Source organism: Nycticebus coucang, chromosome 3 (assembly GCF_027406575.1).
Source record: "Nycticebus coucang isolate mNycCou1 chromosome 3, mNycCou1.pri, whole genome shotgun sequence".
NCBI lineage: Eukaryota > Metazoa > Chordata > Mammalia > Primates > Lorisidae > Nycticebus > Nycticebus coucang.
In genome coordinates, this window is record NC_069782.1 from 14,403,615 (window position 1) to 14,423,783 (window position 20,169).

The 20,169-nt window shown below is 44.6% G+C and overlaps 1 protein-coding gene and 1 pseudogene across 3 annotated transcripts in view; both read left to right on the forward strand.

Moving 5' to 3' along the window:
- Positions 1–20,169, forward strand: part of LARGE1 (LARGE xylosyl- and glucuronyltransferase 1) — a 559,980-nt gene that overhangs the window by 439,384 nt on the left and 100,427 nt on the right. The gene's annotated exons all lie outside the window — the stretch shown is intronic.
- On the forward strand, positions 14,611–14,737 carry LOC128582645 (uncharacterized; annotated as a pseudogene).

Here is a 20,169-nt window from a genome sequence, read left to right on the forward strand (position 1 = left end):
AAAGCCAAAAATATATACTTTCTGGCCCTTCAATAAAAAAGTTTGCTGACCCTGGTTTACAGCACAGCAGAAATGAAATGATCTGGGAAGTGCAGCAGACTTGGGCGAGGGTCTTGCCTGTGCCAGTTAGATTCCCACATCTGGTGAGTGAGAATAATGACACGTTCCTAATTGACTGTTAGGAGGGTAGAATAAGCTTTTGTACGTAGAACGTAAACTGCAATGATTGAGAACGTGTATCGATGCCCAGTAAATATTGATTACCTTCACCACCTTAATTATATACCAATATAATTTCCTGTCTGAACCCTGAAAGAAGGACAGAATTGCATGAGGCCTAATTCAGCTCTCAGCTGGCAAGGTAAGTACAAAGATAAAGGAAATGAAACATAAATATGGATAAAAAGGAAGAGTCTTCTCACTCTTGCTCCACGCTTTACTCCCCAGGTTATGGTAGAGGCGCAATAACTATTTGTGCAAATCACATCCAGTCCTCTTCATAATCTGTATGGCTGTCGAACATTCAATCTGTGGGATCAGGCGGTCAGAATGAGGCCCCAAATCCTCCTCAGTCACACACCACCATAGCCTCGGGCACCCCAGCTTCTCCGTGCCTGTGCCCTTACCTGAAAACACAGGTAATGGGAAAACCCATTACAGAGGGCTGCGGTTAAGACTGAAGGGGATTTAAATTGTACCAGATGCCTCTGCGACCCCAAAGGAGGACAGGCAGGAAAATGGAGCATGTGTGCGCACGCACTCAAGTTGGAGCACTGATGCCTCCAGCCCAGGCTTCTCTGAAATCTGTCCTGGCGGTGGGATAGTAGGCAGGAAATCCTGGCAGTCTGGACTGGAGAGAAGAAGAGTAAAATTCCCAAATGCCCATCTGGCCTCATGGCAGGAGTCAACGTCTAAGGAGCAGCTTCGCGGGATGGTTCTTTTGTTTTGTTTTGTTTCATTTTTTTGAGACAGAGCGTCAAGCTGTCGCCCTAGGTAGAGTGCTGTGGCATCACAGCTCACAGCAACCTCCAACTCCTCGGCTCAAGTGATTCTCCTGCCTCTGCCTCCCAAGTAGCTCGGACTACAGGCGCCCTCCACAACGCCCAGCTATTCTTTGGTTGCAGCCGTCATTGTTGTTTGGTGGGCCGGGCTGGATTCAAACCCACCAGCTCAGGTGTATGTGGCTGGCGCCTTAGCCACTTGAGCCACAGGCGCCGAGCCAGATGTGTGGATTTTGATAAAAACATAAGTGGGAGGGACCACCTATAGATGGAAGGGGCCAAGCTAAGCCACGGAAGCTGCTGTATCCCGGCAGGTCCAGGTTGTCCACTGAGGGCAGAGACGTGGTCCTGAGGGCTAGGGAGAGGATTAGGAGCCACTCTTCCCCGGGCTTTATGGAACCCTGATGAGAACTTATCATCAGATTCCCCTAGAATGAATCCTGCTTATACCAAGCACTTCTTCAGCCGGTTTCAAAGTTCTTTAGATGTATTTTATAATGATTGGGTAAGGTAGAGGAAATATATGTGTACAGGTAATGGTAGTTCATCTAATCTCAAGTATTAATCTTTCCAAAGATTGCTCACACTGATTTTTAATGGCCTTCATTTCATCTAATGAGTCAACAGAACTACAGATTAGTAAACGGAGACCATCCGTCTTCACAGAGGGCAAGGGGCGAATTCCTTGCCCCTTGCATCCAGGGCCTAGTGTTGTTTAGCTTTATGAACTAACTTTCACTGGGCATTTGCTCTGCATCAGCCCCTGTGCTGAGTGTTTCTCATGCTCTATCTCACCTAATGCTCAGTACATCCTTTATAAGGAGGGTTATACAACTTATTCAAAATCTCTGACAGTGGATAGCAAAGCAAGATTGGAACACAGAGCTTTCTGTCTTGAATGCAGAAGGCTCCTACCTCTGTAGTCCTTATATATGTGGTCTGCTGAAACCATCACTCTCCCCATATGGAGGAAGAGGGCAAGGAGGGAAGGATTTGCTTACTATAATGTTTACTACTCCCTAAGTGATTCACCAAGATTATGTAACTGGTGATTGTAGAGACAGACCTCTCTGAGGAGGTGACATTTTAGCCAAGACTTGAAGAGTGCCATGAAAGCAGCCGTGCACCTGACTAGGAAACACAACAGCCCTGTCGGGGGCAGCTGCTTGGCCTGTTGTGGGACTGACTTGGGGGAGAGGGAGGGTAACTTGAGTTGAGACTGGGGAGATGGGCAAGGGCCTCCTGGCTGTGATATGACGATGTGTAGTTTGGGTTTTGTTCTGTAACAAACACGCTGGTAAAGGCAGCACTGGGCTTTTGAACATGATAATGAATATTGTGCATTGAATTTCTGTCTGTCATTCCTTATTGGATAGCAGCTTTTCAGGACCACCTCCTTGCATTTCAGTAAGCTGTTGATTAGTGTGTTTTGCTTTTTACTTGATGTACATAACACAGAGAAGAGGCATCTCCCCATCCACCCCTCATTTCAGGCCCTCTCACCAAAAGTTCATACGATCGGCAGACTCTGAGTTCCATATTCCTAATTCTGTGTCCCTATGAGACTTGGAAAACTTTATTATTTGCTCAGTATTTCTCAGAGAAACATCTACCCCTCTCCCTCACCCCCTAGGGCTTCCTCTAACACTCTGGGCAGGAAGGTCCCCAGGACTCTGGAATGTGGAGCCCTGGGAAAGAGGACTGTGCCAGTACCACCTACCACTTTACCTGACTGCCTTATCTCCTCCTTTTTGGGGAATTATCAATGACAGTTGCACTAAAGTCTTTGTAGGATTAAAGTTTAAAATTTCATATTTGAGAGCATGATGGACAGAAGTCGTTTTGCCCAGGGTAGAATGTTCTCTAAGAGAAACCCGCCTTTGGGGAAAAGGACTGTGTTGTGTCTCCATTTCACAGAGTCAGAACAGAGACACAGGTTGAGTCCCTGTCCCAGTGTCACACACCAGGAAGCATCCAAAACCAGATTCAGACTGAGATCGCTCTGCCTCTAAGCCTGAGCTCTTTCCAGCACCCTCTGTGATGGCCCAAAGGCAGCAAACGGACAGAGGAGTTAGGCCACAGGAAACTTGCTGGGAGCAAAGCTTCTGACGTCTTTTGCTGTGAGCTGGAGACAGAGGGTCATTTAATGGAATATTGGTAACTGATGATTGTAGGGTTTGGTTTCTGACTACCTGGCCTCATTGGTCCTGGCTGAAGACAGGGGCTAGCCAGGGCCCCAACCTATTCCTGTTCATGCAGAACAAACTACTTTCCCAATAGTCGCTAGGATTTTTCTTTTTTAAATCACAGCACTTTTTACAAGTCATTTTGCAGATGTTAATAGGTTGAGTCTCAGTTAAAGACCACTGGGCGGGACCTCTGTCTTTCTCTTGAACTCATTCAGTTATTCTCAACTGATTCATAAACATTCTCTGAGTTCGTCTGAAGTGCCTGTCGGGGGCACTGGTTACAGAGGTGACACCAGCCATGCCCTAGAGGACTCAGCGTCTGGTGGGGACACCTATAAATGGGTGACTGCCAAGCTAGGAGGCAAATGGCTGGCTCTGCCTCTGGTTTGAACTTTCAGGGTCCAGGGAGCTTCAGAAGGGGAGGCAGGAGGTAGGAGAAGTAAAGAGAGCAGAGAGAAGACGGGGGAAGGAGAAAGAAAGATTGAACACACGTACCAGAAAAGTAGAGAATCATATTTAGTTGTATTAGATTGCACTCAGAAACCTGGGATTTAAAACCTTCCATAATTCATTTCAAAGGAGTTCCATTCCAAAAGATGGGACGAATAGCTTAGGATGATGCTTAAAAGCCAACATGAGGAAGACAGCAAAGTCTTTATTCTTCTATCCCCACCCGCACAGCCAAGTGCATCCCTCTGCGGGCTGCCTGGTGATCCTGATGACTAAGAATCCCCCCGGCTAATTAATTGCGAAGGTAAAGCTTTTACCAACTTCTCCTGCCCCTTACATAACAGAAGCAAAATTCCTTTCTCCGGAGCAAGTTTCCCCTGCATTAAATAGATCCTTGAAAGGCCTGTGCAGTTTGACTCTGCTTCCCCTGATTCTGGACATATTCAATACTGGAAAGGTTACTGGAAAGCACATTTATTACTCTTGCCTGAAAGTTCAAACTGGGGTAATTTTGCACATTTTTTTAAAAAAGATCAACAACACAGCAAAGCCAGATTTAGTTCTCCCTTCTTTCTCTCCAGCATTAAATGCGTGCCCCACTAATCCAGTTTCTAGGAAATCGTGTCCCGAGAGCAGGCCAGCCTGGGGTTTGCTCACACCTGGCTGGCAGGGAGCAGATAGGTTCCTTCTTGGTGCAGAATCAGAGCCCAAAGGGCCGGAGGGCTGGAAGAGTCACTTTCCAGCAGGTAGGAACCTTTGTGTGTCCAGGAGGATAACGCTCAGAGTCCTAGCTAACTTTTAGGGAACACTGGTTGTAACTGTGCTATTGCAAATGATTATCTTTTTTAACATCCACGACAGACTAGAAGGCAGGGGCTCCTTCCATCCCTGTCGGCTGTGAGCAGGGCCCTGGCACGTGTGGCTACTTTTGCCTGGGGTTCTTCCCCCTCACCAGCCTTGCATGCCACCTCACCACCTGTGGGGCTGCTCTTAGACATCATCTTCTCAGAGAAGCCTTTGCTGACCACCCATTTAAAACTCCAGCACGTCCCCCACCTGAGACCTCCCATCTCCCCTCTCTGCTTTACAGTCATCCTCCTGGACCACCCTGTATGTCTAACCCACTTACTTTGTTTCGGTTGAATGAAATGCATATTATCATCGTAACAATTTTACAGACTAGGAAAGAGAAGTTTACACTAGAAATGAGCTAGTGTGTCCCAGGTTACACAGACAACAAGTAGCAGATTGAGAATCAACCTGGGTCTCAGGACTCCAGGGGTTTTCAACAGTACGGTGCCAGCCCTTGGCCAGATACAAGGCCTTCTGTAGAACCGTGGTGGTTCTAGAATGTAAGGAGACACTACTTCCTGCTGCTGCCGTGAGTCAGCTTCTTTGTCCAGGTAACAGGTATTTACATGAATAGAAGGGACATTTTATAGCCCCTCTTCTGCTGTAGAACTGCACTTGTTGAGATCCAGAAGAAATAAGATATGGTCTCAGCTCTTGGGAAGTCCAGTTCAACACCAATGCAGATCATTATACTTGCATGGAGTAGACCTACTGTGTGCAACCTATGGTGTTGAAAGCTGTGGGTTCAGAGTTTGATGGAACACACCACTGTCTTCCAGGACCGCATAGTTTGGTGGCACAAAGCACCCACAGTAGCTCTGAAAGTCACAGATGTAGACTGCATTATACAGTGTTTTTTGCAGCCACATTCTTGCACTGATCGTGTTCTGCTTCTTTTCATAGACATCTATTTTGGAAATTACATGGGTTTTGGTGCAGGTGAAACTGGGTTTGAATCTGGGTTCTCACTTACAGGATGTTATAAGGAATAAGAGTTAATAGGTATGCCTGACATAGTGCCTGGGAGCTGGTAGGCTGCTGCCATCACTATTAGCTGTCAGTGTTATCATTGTCGTTGTCACCACCACTACCATCGTCTTCATCTTCATCATCATCATTATTCAGCTTTTGAGTGAATGCAAGTGGTGATTCAGTGCCTACAGGTCAATAGGAAGAGGCTAGTTTTGGTTTAAAAGTCCAGCCCAGATAATAACAATAGCTCCTTAATTCAGAATGACCAGTGTGTTTGTTACTGCACACAGCGTCTTACTTTATCATCTTATTTAATCCTCTCAACAGTCTTTTATGAATTATTATTGATGTACATTTTATGGAAGAGTGCTCTAAAGCTCAGGCCACTGGTTAAGTGACTTGTGCAAAGCCACCTAGCTGGTGAAGGTTGACCTGACACGTGGATGGATGCAGGACCCTGACTCTTGAAGTTGGTGCTCAGCTGCCCCAGGTAGTTCAAGTACAGGACTTGGGAAGTGATCGTGTTCTTGCTGTTGTTCTTAAACCAGTCAGGGAAGCCTCAAGAATCACCAAAGCTGGAGTCAAGAGACTTGCATTTCAGTCCTAATTCTGTGGCTGTGTGAGCTTGCTGACCTCAACCCGCTGACCTCCCTTCTACCGGTCTTGTTTTTCTCATCTACAAAATGGACAGGTTGACCTGGTGATGCCCCAGGGGCCTCCACTCCATGGGCCTCCGGCTCTGGGATGTGGCTCTTTCCTTTAGCAGGCTGTGGATCAGCCAAAGTCAGCACAGAGTGTCACCGGAGTCAGAAAGACCTTGGGTGCAATCCCAGCTCTGTCACTCACCAGCTGTGTGACCTCTCTGAGCCTGTCTCCTTATTTGTAAAAGAAGCATAAGCTTCCCAATTTCATGGGACTGTTCAGAAGATTCACTGAAGTAACATACATGTAATAGTCAGAAAGACATCGAGGAATACAGCTAACCCAGTGAGTCCACATAGTTTCCTGAAGGGACAGCTTGCAGAGGTGAGTGGGCAGCACCGCAGGTATCAACAGAGGACACTGAGGCACCCAGGGACTAGCCGAGGGCTGTGACCAGTTCTGGGATGAGAGATGAGATGTGTGGCAGTTTGCAAGTTTGCAAGGTACTGTAGACCGTAAACCACAGCGATTTATTTTCTGACAGTTCTAGAAGTCTGACACCAACCTGTCTGCAGGGTGGGTTTCTTCTCCAGCCCCACACCTTGGCTTCCACGTAGATGGCCGTCCTTTCTCTATCTTCACCTGGGCCCCCTCTATGGGTGTCCTTGTCCTAATCACCCCTCTTAGGACTCGACCCGTCATGCTGGGTTAGCCTAGGACAGCAGTGCACCCCTCCCTCTGCGGGAGGGTTCAACCCTATGGGCCACATACCAGCTACTGAAAAATGACCACAGCTCTCTGACCGCGGTCGGCTGGCTGTTTGGGCATTTTATCTCTTTACACATAATGGGCCTGTCTCTCCCTGCCAGTCTGGCTAGATGCTGCACTACAGAAGACGATTTCTCATCGGCCTCCCAAGGAAGGCGAGACAGCTTCAGTGGCCAAGTAATTCTGAATGTGCATTGGTCAGATTCAACAGACCAGCGCACATATGACCTCTTGTTGACTTACTTGGCTCTTTAAAGACCCTATCTCCAAAAATAGTCACATTCTGAGATGCTCCATCAAATGAATGTGGGGGAGGAGTTAACACAACCTATAACAAGATACAAAGAGCTAATGGTGCCAGAACCCATGGAGAGCCCACACCATTGAGATGGCTGCCCCACAGAAGCCAAGAGAAGAAGACACGGCCCTTGTTGGAAATGTTGCCTGCACTCAGGAGTGCATAGAGGAGGGGTGCCCTCTCTTTCCTCCCACCTTCCAGTCTGCTGCCGAAGCTTCCAACCAGGAACCAGCCACCAGGGACCTCAAAGTGATTCACTATGCAGGAACAAGTTTCCCTGGGCACAGAATGGACCTGGAGAGTGACAAGCAGAGAGTAGGCAACATTACGCTTGGTGTATACCTGGCACAGGCGAGGTGCTCTTCCCACCTCTTAAACAGGGTGAAAAGAGCAGGTCATAGCTGCGGCCTCTGCATGCCTCCCTGAAGGCGCTCTCAGCGTCTGCTTTGTCCTTTAGCACACAGACAAGTGAATAATGAGGGTGCGTCGCATGCCCTTCCGCTTGGGCTCGCTTCATGTGGGAAGGTGTGGAAAGCGTCTCGCCTGCCAGCAGCTCATTAGCCCTGCGTCCCTGCAGGTGCTGCCCATGTTCTGATGGTCAGAATTGCTCTGCCGTCCACGCCGTCTCGCCCTTCTTGGGAGGCAAATGAGACATGATCTTGTGCAATGAAGCATCTAGCCAGACTGGTAGGGAGAGGCAGGCTCAGGCTCATTATTTGTAAAGAACAAATTAAAATCCCCACACTAATGAACTGGTCAGCTCTTCTGACTTCTGCTCAAAGAGTTGTAGTCCGAATTTGGTAGCTGGTATATAATCCTCAGGGTGTCAGACCCTCCTTCGCCCCCCGCAGGTGGCTCTGCAGTGCTGTCCTGGGCTTTTGTATCCACCCCTGGCTTTTTCTTTTCTTTTTTTTTTTTTTTGTAGAGACAGAGTCTCACTGTACCGCCCTCGGGTAGAGTGCCGTGGCGTCACACGGCTCACAGCAACCTCTAACTCTTGGGCTTACGCGATTCTCTTGCCTCAGCCTCCCGAGCAGCTGGGACTACAGGCGCCCGCCACAACGCCCGGCTATTTTTTGGTTGCAGTTTGGCCGGGGCCGGGTTTGAACCCGCCACCCTCGGCATATGGGGCTGGCGCCCTACTCACTGAGCCACAGGCGCCGCCCCACCCCTGGCTTTTTCTAAGCTTTTCATGGTGCTCTTGTTTTATTGAGTGGCAATTCAAAGACCAATGTCTTGGTACTGCTCCATATTGTTCCCTCTACAGCTATAGAAAATACTTTCTTCATCCTTAAATAGGCAAGCTGGAGTGTCTTTAATAACCACCTGAACTGTGGTGGCCTGTGCACAGCTCAAATGTTCTTTTGTTCAATGTCTGTTACCTCCTGCTCTCTAATGGACTGGCTCTGAATGACCATCTTGGCTCAGAGTAGATCCTGGAAGAGACTTGACCTTCTGTGGGATATGCTGGCTGGGAGGAGAGAGGGAACATAGGCCGGTGAGCGTGATTTATATCTTGGGTTTTTCCTTATCAGCTGCTCTCTAAATGGACAGAATGACTTGCTTTCTGTGATTTAATGATTAGCTGAAAGTCTGTCCAAATCTGGCAAATGACAATAAGATTACTTTCCTGGGACTGCCATAAGAACATACCACAAACCATGTGGTGTAAAAGAGGAATTCTTCCCCAGCTCTGGAGGCTGGAAGTCCAGGGTAAGGTGCTGGCCAGACCTTGTTCTCTCAGGGACACACAGGGCAGATCCTTCCTTACCACATCCACTCTGTAGCCCCAGGCATTCCCTGGGTAGCAGCCGCATAACCCCAGTGCCTGTCTCTGCTGCCTCTGTCCCGTTTGCTTATAAGGATGCCAAGCCATTGGGTTGGGGTCCCCCCAATCCCATATGACCTTACCTTGGCAGGGACCCTATTTCTAAATAAAGTCGCATTCACAGATATTGAGGACTTGCATGTACCTTTTGTTGAGATGCAATTCAACCCCGTAGCAACATTTCTCCACATCTTCTTTTTTTTTTTTTTTTTGAGACAGTGTATCTGTCGCCCTGGGTAGAGTGTCAGGGCATCATCATAGCTCATAGCAACATCAAACTCTTGGGCTCACGTGAACTTCTCACCTCAGCCTCCCAAGTAGCTGGGACTGCAGGCAGCTAGTTTTGTTTTTTTTTTTTTTTCTATTTTTAGTAGAAACAGGGTCTTGGCTCTTGCTAAGGCTGGTCTCAAAGCCCTGAGCTCAAGCAATCCACCCACCTTAGCCTCCCAAAATGCTAGGGCTAAGGACCCCTGCGCCTGGCCCTTTTCCACATCTTTTTATTTGCAGAGTACTCTCTGGTTAAAAGGAGCTACCTGTGGAATCTCAGGTCGGCGGGGTTAGCTCTCTGGTTTGTCAAATGAGTCTAAAAGCACTGAGGAAAGCTGAGATGAGTTTGGACAGATGGATCGGAGAGAAGCAGAGAGGTGTTGGAAAGATGGACTTCCCAGGGCCTGAGGGCCTGTCCTTTCTTTACTTTGTATTAGCTGTGTTACTCTGAGCCAGCTTCTTAGCCTTTGGGAGCCTCAGTTTCCTCAGGGCACTGTGGGTGGAGGAGAGGCATGGATTTGATAATCTTTGAGGGTTTTTTGTTGCATTTGTTTGCTTAATGATTTTGGAAAAGACTGGCAAAGTGGGCAGCAAGCGTCACCCACCCGAGAGAGTGGGCAGTGCAATGAGAAGGAGTCTCTGACGTTACATGATGGAACACACAAAACCAGAAAGTGACTTGTCTCCAGTCGACTTTGGGAACCACATTCCTTTGCTTTAAAAGTGATCTGAAAAATAAATGAACAACTCCTACAAACCAGGAAGAAAAAGACAGACAGCCCCCATTAAAAAAATGAGCATAAAACAGACACTTCTCAAAATAGGACACCTCATGGGTAATTAATGTATAAAAAGGCTGTGAGTTTCATTAGTCATTAAAAAATGCAAATTGAAACTCGTATTGTTCTACCCCTATACAAAGTTTAGACCTTTGCTAGAAGGTTCAAAATGCAAAAAGTCAAACAATGTCAGTTTTTAGTGGGAGGGTACAGCAATTCGGACTCTGAAGAACCACTTTACAGTATCTACTTAATCTGAGCATAGGCACACCCAGTGACCTGGAAATTCCACTCCTGGGTATGGAGCCACCAGAAATGCATACAGAGGACATCAAAAGCTGTGGTGGAGAATGTTTATAATACCTTTCAAAGTTGGAAACAGCCCAGATGTCCATCAGCAACATAATGGAAAAGTAGAATGAAAGGCATTCGTGCTGTACATTAAGAGGAACCGTTTACAATTACATGCACAACTATAGTGGATTTCACAAACTAATAATGAGCCAAAAGACCAATCACAAAAAGGGTATCTACTGTCTAGCGATTCAATTCATATTAAAAGTTCAGAAATGGATAAAACTATACTACAGTATAAGACATAGGGATCATAGCAGGAAAGTGGGTACATGTTTGATTATAAAGAGGATTCTGTTTGACCAAAAAGAGGTCTGTTGATGACAGTGTTCCTTGGTCTGGGTGCTCGTTACGAGGGTGAGTTCATTGTGTGAAAATGGATCCAGCTGTACACGTCAGATCTGCGTACATTTATGAATGTGTATTATGCTCTAATAAAAAGTGTGCTTATAAGAGGAAAAGATAAATAAGTCAAAGTGTCTGCAAATCTTGGTTAAAAAGTTTTTGGCAGACATCAAACCCTTCATGTTTTTTAGTCCTGTCATAGCCTTGGCCAAATGAATTCTGTCCAGGGAGATGAAAAGGAAGTATGAGGTATTGTTCCTTAAAGGACTACTCCTCAGGGCATGAGATTCTACCACACCCTCCTGTGGGAGCACATGCTTTCTGCTTAAAACATACCCCTCTCTCTATTAGCACACATAATACCTTCAAATTCTCTTGAGCAGGGACCACTGTGTTCTTTATCTCTCCAGATACCTTGAGCCTGGAGCACAGAAGTGGCTCAAAAAGTGTTTATTGAATGAATGAAGGCGTGAATGACCACCAGTCACTTCTAAGGGTTGAGCAGCCCTTTGGACTCCATCCCATCCACACTTGCCAAAAAAACAGCAAAAAAAAAAAAAAAAAATTCAGGGGGTAGAAGGGTTTCCATTCTCTCTCTCTCACTCTCAAAGAACTTTTAAGAAGAAAAAAAATTTTTGAAGCAAAAACTAGACTGCAGAACCTTTTAATTTACATGATCAAAAGTGAGTCCCAGGTAAAATCAGCAGGAGATTTTAAATTAAGTGGTTTTTAATAAACTCGCCTCTGTTGGGTCATGCATGAAAAGACAACTCCAGTTCTTCAAAGCAGAAGGGAGGAAAAGTCATGATTGGGAGGGTCATGTTCATAAACATTCCCAGAGAAGAGTTCTCCTGCTGCCCAGGGCCTCTTCCCCAGGGCCTCCACCCACTCAGTGCCCGTTTAGGATTTCTCTGGTTCAAATAGCAAAACCACGAGAACCACTGAAGAACTAAGGAGCAAATCTTCATTTTCGTATAGTGGCCTTGGCAGTCCAGGTGGAGTGGGGGAGCCGAGGAGCTGCAGGAAGCAGTGGGGAGGACTCAGCGTGAAGGCAGCAGCAATGTCCTCCCAGTTTCCAGTGGACAGGGGACGAAAGGTCTGCAAGGTGGGGTGCTGTGACCCCCGTGAGGACTGACCACAAGCATTGATATCTCAAACAGTGTTTGACTTTATTTAACCCATCTTCTTTTTTTTTTTTTTTTTATTTATTTATTATTAAACCATAGCTGTGTACATTAATGCAATCATGGGGCACCATACACTGGTTTTATATGTCATTTGACATATTTTCATCACACTGGTTAACATAGCCTTCCTGGCATTTTCTTAGTTATTGTGTTGAGATATTTACATTCTACCTCCAGTAAGTTTCACATGTACCCTTGAAAGATGCACCTCTTACTTAGCCTTGCTTCCCATAACACCTACTAGAATGGTCCCAAACATCCCGAAAAAATGCCACAATATACTCTGGGAAGTACTGAGTTTGGAAGAAAAGATTTAATCTGCAGCCCGCTCTGCCCCTGGTCTGAAGGAGTCACGTAGCCTCTTTGGACTTCAGTTTCCCCAGCTGAGTTAAGGAAGCATGTGGGCTGAAGTGATTGAGCAGGTCCAGCTGTATTCTTTAGCTTGGCTAAAGAATAAAAGCAAGCCACGGAGGATGGGAGAGAAGAGAAGAGTGGGAGAAACTCCACTCAATCAGCAAGTTTTCATAGTGCAAGTATAAGGCATCCCCCTTGCTGAAAACGTTTTAAGAGAGAGTCCTGTACTGGCTGTGAAGTTAGCTGAGTAGGTTCAGATGACCTGCAGGAGGGCAGATTGACATAAGTTAGCGTTGGAATAGGCCCCTGATTCGAATATTGTCTTCATCCCACTCACAGTCCCCTGCTACCTACAAGCACTTATCCCAGATCAGGCCCTTCCCTAGGTCAGCAGGTTCATGTTCATGCTCAGGGACGCCCTATTCTGCCTGGCCTTTATAATGCTCAGTATCCTCCTAGGTTTCACAGAGGCAATCTGGTTAGGACCCACTGGTCAAAGCCCTTCACACATTTACTTACTGCTTCCTGCTGTTTTGTTTTGGCCATATTTAGTTATGGGCGTGTTTACACACACACACACACACACACACACCGGATGGCATGGTTGAAAGATAACATGGTTAAAAGTCAGAGAGTGAAATTGAGTCTGCCACTGACTAGCTCCATGTGAGCCTCAGTTTCTCCATCTGAAAAATAGGGATAATTCCATCTCCCTTGCAGGTTTGCCTTAAGCATTGGAGGTCATCTAAGTTATGCTCTTTATCTCTAAGTCTCCAGCGGTGACTTGATAAATGGTAGGTGGCATCATTGTCATCCTTTTTATTCTATTTCTTTTGTAGTTGCACTGGCAAAAAGCAACATCTGGCTCCAAACAAAACAAAAACAAAATAAAACATTATTCTCCCTCTTCTCTTTACAGACATCCACTTCTCTTTCCTTGCCATCTTGGCTACCAAGCTGTTGCTCCATATTCAATTTGGGGAAAAGAAACCTTGCCCTCTGATCCACAGATGAAACGCCTTACCCTGGACCAGATGTTCAGGAGAGAATCCTTTGATTTTTAATTTATTTTGTTCATTTACTAATTTAGTGCTGGTCTTTATGCTCCAAGCACAACAGCTGTAGATAGGGCCCCTCGGTCACTGGCAGCCCAGCCAGCAACACTGACAGTCCCTGTCAAGTTTAAGGAACACTGCTTCTGCACAGCTCTCTGGGGCAAGGGGCTGCTGTCTGGGATCCCAGACCCCAACAGCAAGGTTGGAAATGGGCGGATCAGGCAGCGGTGAGTGCCAGACAGAGGCCAAAGTCCAGCTTTTTTGGCACCACCTTCCTCCTGACAGCAGAAAAGCAGGCTCAAGAACTGACTTGGGGCATGCATTCCAAAGCCAAATCTGTGTTGTTTCAGCTTGAAAGAGTCTAATTTCAGATGGAGCCATTTTCATTATTTTAACCAGTGTTCAGTTTAAAAGCCTGTTTCCACTTTGCATGTGTGCACATAATTTGTATTCATTCTAGTGGGAATTTTGCAGGTTCAGTGAGTGATAATTGAGCACCTTAATGAGGAAATGTATAGTTTTTGTAACTGTTATTTATTAAGCTTTTATGTACCACTTCATTTTCTGAAAGCTCTTTACCATCATTAATTGGGATATCTCCCGAGCACCATAGAATTGAGGTCAATAGAGTTCTGTTTCCCTTGGAAATGTTGTTTTTCAACTCTTTTATGGCCTGGGTACAGGCTCCTAACCTTGGAAGAAGCAGCCAGATTCTCTCACTCAACTTGGATTAATGTGATTATATTTAACATCCTAAACAGACTTCCTAGCTGCTTATGAACACAATTTATGCACATAATTTTTCCATATGGTAGATTTTTTTCCTTTATTATTATTTTTTTCTTCCTGTGGCTGTATCTCTGTAGCTGCCACTTGGAATAACCCCAAGGGATCTCCTGAGCATGCTGGTTGTGACTCCATAAGGTGATGATTGTCAGAAGACTTAGAAGGCTGTGGGCCTGAAAATATTTCAAAATATGGAAAATATTTCTTTTTTTATTATTAAATCATAGCTGTGTACATTAGTGCAATCAAGGGGTACAATGTGCTGGTTTCATATACAATCTGAAATATTCTCATCAAACTGTTCAACGTAGCCTTCATGGTATTTTCTTAGTTATTGTATGTAGACATTTGTATTCTGCCTTTAGTAAGTTTTGCCTGTACCCATTCTAAGATGCACCGTAGGTGTAGCCCCACCCATTACCCTCCCTCCACCCTAACCTCCCCCCTCCCTTCCCCTTCCTTGGCCCTTTCCTCATAGTCTTGTGCTTTGCGCAGTGGCAGTATCGTAGCCAATGAGGTTTATCCAAGGCACAGTTATTGCTAATTGGAAAATATTTCAAGTAGCCAATATATTCAACACATAAGAGAATTTTGAAGGTTATTTGAATGATCAGTGAATTCAGGATAGTAAAGGATTTACTGGGTATGAGCATTAATTATCAACTAATATTTCTCACTTCAGTATTAAGGGTACTCTTCCTACTATATTAGATACTTTATTTTTTTTATACTAGATGCTTTAAAGATATCATTTATTATCCATCAGAGTCATCTTGGAGTTAATTTGAGATTGTCAATATGTTACAAATAAGGAACTGAGGCTCAGAGTCCAGCGACTTTTTTCAAGAGTCGTAGTAGTAATACAGAATACTATTGGGACTTACACCCTTGACTGTGTCTTCCAAGTCCACTATAGTTTTGTTTGGGTTTTTGGAGTTTTTTTGTTTGTTTTGTTTTATTTCTCTTGCATACAGTTTTCCCTTCTGGAGTAGCTGCAAAGAAAGTACCTGTGTTCTCAGAATTCATTCTGCTGCATCATTCTGAGAATGTGAGGAAATTTGTTGTATGAATAACCCGTGGTTAATTACAGACTTAGAAGCAAAGACAAATCTTTTCACCAATGCTTGGCAATTTCGTGCAGCCTCTTTAAATTTTTGTTTTAGGGGGATTGAGATAAGAAAGGGAAATGACCATCTTACTAACTCCAGTATGTGTGTGTCAGTTACCATGAAATAAACTCTTAAACGTTAAAAAAAAGAATAAAAAAAGGAATTGAGTCATTGCCTTTTAAGGTCTGCTGTTCAAATGAGGTGGAAAATATTTGCTACCTGCCAGAGATACTCGGCAGCCCATTCCTTCTCTCTGGGGAGAAGCCTGTTGGGCTGAACCTTCACTTTTCCTGTTTCTCACCCAGATAACCCTCTTTATCCTTAAGTTTCCGTTTAGATATCATTTATTTCGGGAACCTTTTCCCTAATTCTTCCCCCCCCAGACCACACAGTCGGCTTCCCAGTCCCCCAGCTCCCATGTCCTCTCTCCTCTCCTAATTATCACAGCCCTTTGCATTTTCTTAGTTACCCATCTCCCCCTCCTATCGGGCCTAACTGCCAGAGAGCAAGTGTCTTTTACATACTGCTAAATCCCCAGTTAACCCAATGGATAGACTCATAACAGGTTCTCAAAAAAAAATCTGAAATGAATTATAGAAGAAATAACTTTTCAATGCAGGACATGTGATTAAAGGCAGGTAGGGTCCCCACTGGTCTGGTTGGCATGTCAGGGGCAGCTGACATATGGCCCAGCTGTGGGTCCTTGGATCCCTGTTTCTCATGCACTCATGTGAACATATGTTGGCCAAACACACCTTCGGCATTACATTAGCAGTCTTTCAAAGTGTTGGGATACAAAGAAAAGGCATTCATAGGTGCTGCTGGCCCCAGAAGCACAGGGTCTTCCATGGTTCTGATATCCTAGGATAAAGACGTTCCCCAGACCGGCAGGAGTAAGCCCTTGCCTGCGCTGTGACTTTGGGAGAGACACCCTCTTCTCAGCGCCTCATTTCCTGTGTCACTGTACAGTGATCAAGCCCATTCCCTGCCTACTTTCTAAAACTGTTGTGAGATAAGAGGAGACCCAGGAAGCAGCAAGTGAAACGCACAAGCTTTGTGACTTGTTTGCTCATGAATTTTTCTGTTTGTTTTGAATTCTGCTTCTTGTTTGAATCAGGAAACAGAGAGTAGTGTATTTAGTAAACTCTTTGGAATGCTAAACAGAATACCAGCCTGAGTGTTGGCACATTTTGTTGACAGAGGCAGAGGGTGAGGTACAGAATGCCATTGCACTGGTTTAACTGGAATAAATACAAGACTCAGATGGCTCTGTCCACAACCAAGGGGTTGTGGCGTGTTCTGTAGCCTATGCTGAGATTCAGGAGGTGTCCTTTGATCTTATGAAATGGCATGGTAATGTGACATTTGAGGTTGGCCCTTCTAAAAGAGATTAGGTCACGGTCACTGTCTTAACATCTTTCCTGCGCTGGCTCCCACTTGTCCTCAGTAGGGCTTCCCAACCAGGGTGTCCCACATAGGTGACATGTTTCAAAATAGTATCCACTCAGCCCACAGGGGCACTTAGATGGGGCCTGGGGCAGCTGGAGCCCCTGGATCAGGACATCCAGCCACAAGTAGCTCATCCTGATAGCCCTGTGGGTTATCCATATAGAATATGACATGAACGTGGTTGGAAAGCCGCTGTTTTGCACAGATTCTAGAGTCTTCCTGACCGTTGCTGCTCCCCTGTTCAAAAGCACGTCCTGGCATGTCTGTTGAGGCTGGCTAGCCATCACATAGGCTGGTTCTTGCACCACCTGGGCTAGGCAAGCTGTCTCCGACCTTCATGCCTCTGACCATGCTCCTTCCTCGGACATTCCTCGCTGCTTGTGTGCCTGGCCAAATCCTAGCCCTGGGCAGCCTGGGCCTCCCTCCAGAGCTCCCTTCAAAGGCAGTGCACATTCTCAGAGCCTGCTGTCCGCACATTGAATTGTAATGGTGTGTGTCTTATAGATGTGCTCCATAAAGGGGCCTGGCAAAGATTGAATCTTACACCACCAGTAAATATATGTTGAATTAATATTTTGAACAAAGCCCATGAGACTGGGGAAAACGGGAGGGGGGGAACAAGTACAAATCTCCTTCCATTAAATCATACATAGTTGGTGCTTGATAAATAACTGTTGGATGAATGAATAAAAGAAGAGGTCAAAGCCATTCCATGTGTAGAATCTGTGAAACTTAGTACTGGGTCAGCTGAAAGGAAGGAAGATGTTTCAAGACAAACAGCACCGGCAACACAGCTGTCCCTGGCCAGAGGTCGAAACTGTACCATTCTGAGTACTTATGTGCACGCCCAGTGAAACGTGGATAGATATTAGGCTGTTTATTACAGCATTGTTTATAATAGCAAAAACATAGCAAACAACCAAATGTCTTTCAGTAGGGGAATGCAAAAATAAATAAAAATAAAATAAATGAATAAAGTGAATATGATGAATAAATTTGATATTGAAATACTAACATGGTTGAATTTTAATGACATAACAATAGGTAAAAAGGCAAATTGGAATAGGAAATACGTAATACAGAGTGTACTAAAAATACCATATGTTTTGTATTTTTTTTTTTTTTTTGCAATAGAGTCTCACTATGTCACCCTTGATAGAGTGCTGTGGCATCACAGCTCACAGCAACCTCTAACGCTTGGGCTTAAGTGATTCTCTTGCCTCAGCCTTCCAAGTAGCTGGCACTACAGGCACTCACCACAAAGCCTGGCTATTTTTTGTTGCAGTTGTCATTGTTGTTTAGCTGACCTGGGCCGGATTCGAACCTGCCAGCCTTCATGTATGTGGCTGGCGCCTTAACCACTGTGTTATGAGTGAGCGCCGAGCCAATACATTGTGTATTATTAAACATAAAGAATAAAAATATAAAACTATGCATAGATATGAAACACAATCACCAAAGTATGCCAGCTACTGCCTCTGAGGAAGAGAAGAGATTGAGATGGAGGAACTTTAGATTTATCTGTAATATTTTTTAACAGCAAATGTGTCGATCTGTTAACATCTATTCTATCTGTGGTGGGCATTTCTTATATTAGTTTCGTACTTTTCTGTTGGTTTAAAATAGTCATAATTTTAAAAAAATAAATGTAAATCACACAAAAAGGAAAGGTTGGCCAGCTGGGACAATGGTCTTGCTTTTCTACATTCAGTGTATCATTTTAGACATTCCCACTTTTGAAGGAGCCTGACAAGGAATCCTGAATCACATCTGCCACTTGGGACTTGCCAAGTCTTCACGCCACTAAAAAGCAACAGTTCTCAGCTCCATCTCCAGAGACTGATATAGCTATCATGGACTTCCCTAGAGGCTTCAAAATGTACATTCATATCTTTGATCATTTATTTACAGCTTCCAACCCCACCCCTTCCATTTTTTATTCTGTATTAGAGCATCTACCCAATCTAATTAAAATTAGTTTTTGTCCTAAGACTTCATGAAATTCTTTCACGTGTTTGACTGGACTCTGTTTTCTTTAATCAATCACCAGTGACTGAGACCACTATTACTCTGGGTTTGTAACTTTTTGTAAATGTTTCTTTTCTTTCTCTCCAAAAGAAGCAATCAAATAATATGTTTGAGGTGAATTTTACTGTTACTAAAACAGTTTTAGAATGACTTCAGTATTGTGCTAGAGCAAGCATGCACTGTCTTGGGGGGCACCTTTCTCTCCCCAACTTACTATTTGATGTCATCACCTTGCTAGCTTGACATTAGCAATGATGGGAGTATTTACACCGTTGTAATTGGCAAATGCTGCAAATCAGGTTGTTTTAGTTTTTCCCTTGAGAGAGCTGGTACGTAGTTAAACTTCACCAGCCTACCACAAGAGGGCATGAGTTTACTGAATTGTGTAGGACAGTTTTCCTCATTTTACACATGTGGTTTACTGGAAGAAGCACTGGCTTTGGAAGTCAAGGCAGATCTGAGTTTTAATCAGGTATACATACCTTTGAACTGTGAGCTAGAAAACTGTCTAGCTTAGCTCCTCAGTTTTTCCACCTACAAAATGAAGATGACAAAATATGTCTTGTAGAGACCCTTGGGAGCATGAAAGGAAAGGATATGTGCCAAAAACCTAGCAAGAGAGATGTGCAAGAGATGTAATTTGCCCTCCTGACTTACAAGTTCAGATCTCTGTGTATTATCCCATTCTTCCCATCACCATTTATAAACTATGTTTTTCATTTCAACTCCACCTGAGCAAACACCCTTCACTAAATGGTGAATCTCCTTTTTCTCTAAATATGTACCACTGGAATAAGTAAAAAGTCTCAGAGTTGACATTTATGTGTGATTTGGGAAAATCTGTTTCTTTCCTCCTGTTTTAGAAATGCATGTATTGGGTATCAACTAAGCTCATTTTTCAGCTGCCTGGAGTTTTCTCCATTGACCATTGTACTGAGCTAAACATCCTGAAGACGATTGATTTAGGGGCCCAGGGATGCTACAGTTCCACCCACCAAATTACCAAATTGACTACAGTGGCCTGCAGAGAAATTCTCTGGGCTTTTCGTGTTTTGTGCTCTGTGAGTTTTTTGTGCATTCTAACTGACCTGGTGGTAGACAGCTGTTTCTAAACCATTCAGCTAAGTCAAAGCGTGGTTTTCTCTTTAGATTTTTATTGATTTATTTATTTTTTGCCTGGGTAATACATGTAGTTGTTTTATCACTTTTAAAGATACAAAAGAATGTACAGGGCCTAACAGTTAAGTTTGCAAACTCATCCTAGAAAAAGTGCTACCTCCCTCATTGCTGAATATCACTGTGGTCACCGTCTAGGTAATCCCCTTGGCCATCTGGTGACCATAGTGATATTTGGTAATGAGGGAGGTAGCGCTTTTTCTAGGATGAGTTCTCGAACTTAATCATCTGACCTCGTACAATGACAGATTTGATGGCCATTCCATAAAAAGAGTTCCAA